This window comes from Equus quagga, unplaced genomic scaffold, assembly GCF_021613505.1.
Source record: "Equus quagga isolate Etosha38 unplaced genomic scaffold, UCLA_HA_Equagga_1.0 203_RagTag, whole genome shotgun sequence".
NCBI lineage: Eukaryota > Metazoa > Chordata > Mammalia > Perissodactyla > Equidae > Equus > Equus quagga.
The window spans coordinates 848,893-851,947 of record NW_025798627.1 but is presented as its reverse complement, the minus strand read 5'-3'; positions in this window follow the sequence as shown (position 1 = coordinate 851,947).

Genomic DNA, 3,055 nt, shown 5'->3' with positions numbered 1-3,055 from the left:
CTTAGGTATTTTTAAAACTTAGCAAAAATAAATCCATTTAATCTTGCCTCTCAGGCTTTATTTTCCCAGTACTTTTATTTTTCATAGTCTTTTCTGAACCTTCTCCAACATTTCCACATTTTCAAGTTGCAGAACCCACAAGTGGTTGCCCTGCTCAGGGAGCACCCATTTAATACGTGTAACAGAGTGACAGGCTTCTTAAAGATAGGCACTTTTAAATATAGGAAACAGAGGATAAAAAGCCCAATCAAGGAATAAGTATCATTGACCAATTCTGGCCTATGATGTTTAGTGAAAAAAGATACCACAATTTAATCCATAAAGTCACTGTGTTTCTTGGACCTTATCTCTCCCATACTAGTGTTATTCTGCTGTGTAACGGGATACACAGTTCATGTCTCTAACCCATAAAAATGCAGGAATGAGTCCCATATGTACCTTTGCCTAGTCTTTATGATGTGGACTCTGATTAGCCTCCGGGCCACACAAGTCGAGTGAACGTGTCTTTCCAAACAATTCTGTTCTATTTCAGGGCTCGGACTCCCGTTGGCAGGCTGATGAAACGAAGGGTTGTTGTTCTCCCTACTTCCTCCATCCAGTCTTGGGGCATGTTCCTGGGAGTTAAACTATCACTTCCTTGCTCAGCTTTTTAAAGCATTAATAAAGCACAAATCACATCATTTTTATCAGTGTAGGTGGGAATTGTGAGCTAACTAGAGATTTTCTAAAACCCTGAGTTGGCTGCAAGTTGATGTGGTAATTTATCGAAACCCTTAGGGCCATTGCGCTAAGGAAGAAGTGGGGGAATGTATGTTCTTGGGTTTTTATTTGCGTTAAAGCTGGGAGTCCCAGAGGACAGACATGTTAATCACGAGATAGCAGCTTTCTCAACCTGATTTTCTTTCTACCAGTGCTTTCTCTGACTCAATCTGAGTTTAATAGAAAGAGCAACAAACTTGAATCACAAGATGCGTTCATTCCTGGCTTTCCCCCTCATCATCTGTGTAGTTTTGGGCAAGTCACTACTTCTCTGAGCTTGTTTTCTCTTCTCTAATATAGGAATAATGATGTCTGCCATAAATGTTATTTTGAGGATCAAATGGGACAGTGTTCAAGGATATGCCGGGTAAACTGTAAAGCGGAATAAAATTGTGAGGTATCATTGTCATTAGCAGCAGCAGCATCTCACAGTCTGGTGAGTGATGCGTGACTTGGCCTCCAGTGATTCCGTGAAGGGGTTGGCAGAGCAGCCCGGGGGGTCAAATCCCACCCAGGGCCTGCTTTTGAGCAGTCTGGGAGCTGAGAGTGGTTTCTACATTTTTAAAGAGTTGTAAAAACAAAACAAAACACAAGCAATGTGAAGTAGCAGCAGCAGCAGCAACAGAGACCGTATGTCATCCGCAAAACCTACACCCCTTACAGGAAGTGTGCCGACCCCTATGATGGGAGGATTATCAGTGCAGACCCACAGTGTCCCTGCCGAATTCTGTACACACCAGCCTCTCCCGCCACCTTCACTGCATCTCTTACTTCAAAATCTCTCCCTTTTCTACCCTGAAAGGCCATGGAGACAAACAGTGCATTATTTTGTTATCGAAAGGTGCGCCTAAAGATTCTTCAGTCACATAGGAAAGATTTTTAAAAATTTGCAAATCACATGGTTTGAAATCCATGTACTCAATTGAGCTGTGGGCACAAATTATTTTAGAAAAGACCAAAGGATTTCACATTTCATATTTCTGCTTCTCCCCTAATAATCTGCTGCAAATAGAATTATCTCATCTCTCTTTTTCCCCTATCACCACAATCTTCAAAACCCCTTAATCCAAACTGATACTGATGGCAAAGAGCCTGTGACATAATTAAATTGAACCATATGGATTCTGGATCAAGATTAAGAAAAAAATTAAAGCGTTTATTGTGTTGAAATTTCTTATGCCAATTTTCTGCTAAGAAGGAAGATTCAAAAGGTCAGAGATTTTGCAGCACAGACTCAGTGGTATATTAGTTACAGTAATTCAGCCTGAAAATTCCAGCAGAAATAAATACAATGGAATGTCATGAATTACAAGAGACCACAACTTTAATCAGCTCATGGGAAAAGAAAAACATGCATCTGCCTATTGACGGTTGATAAACTGAACTCTGAAGCTCGTGTGCAGGCAGAGGAACACCAAGGGCTCGCCACCAGTGCTGTGAGGTGGCAGCAAAGATTTTGAGCTCCCACTTTGTCCCCTACTGGTGGCGATATAAAGAGCAGAACCCTTTCTGCATTCTTCTTGCAGCTACTCATTATGTTCATTTAGTGGGTGTTCTCAGAGTCAGACCATCCCCCAAACCATGGGAACCAAGATGATTAGCTGATCAGTAACAGAACGGCAGAAACTTTATGAATTATTTTACTCTAATTTCAGATGCAACCTTACAAACCATAGCACAAACTTGTGCATTCTGATGTCACAAATCTTATTTACACCAATAAATGGTAGAAAATGCACAAGTAAGGAGACTACTATGCCAGACATATAAATATTTGTTGAATAAGTTTATCCTCAAGAATCAAGAATTTGTGAGCTTTCATTGAAACACAGCATCCCAATTTCATTTGAATTTTGACTCACAAGAATAATGCCTGAATTTACAAATCCTTTGGCTTCTTAAGACTAGTTAACAATGCCAAAGGAAATTTTTTTTTGGTTCCTTAATAAATTGATTCCAAAATTCAACTAGAAGACAAATATATGGTAATAGTGAAAAAAATTTCTGAAAAAGAAAAATAATGATGTAAAAATTCTCCATCCACATATAAAACATACTCTAAAGCTGTAGTAATTAATGTGGTGAGGCACCAATGTAGGAATAGGGAGATCGCTCACTGAAACAAAATAATCTAGAAACACACCACCGAATAAGTAGGAATTTACAAAAAAAAGTGGTATTTCAGATTAGTAAATTGTTTGGAGACAAATGGTAGGATATGGGGAAAAAAAATGTTTGGCCATCTACAAAATATATACAAACCATATATATTCCTCAACCCATATGTAAAAATAAA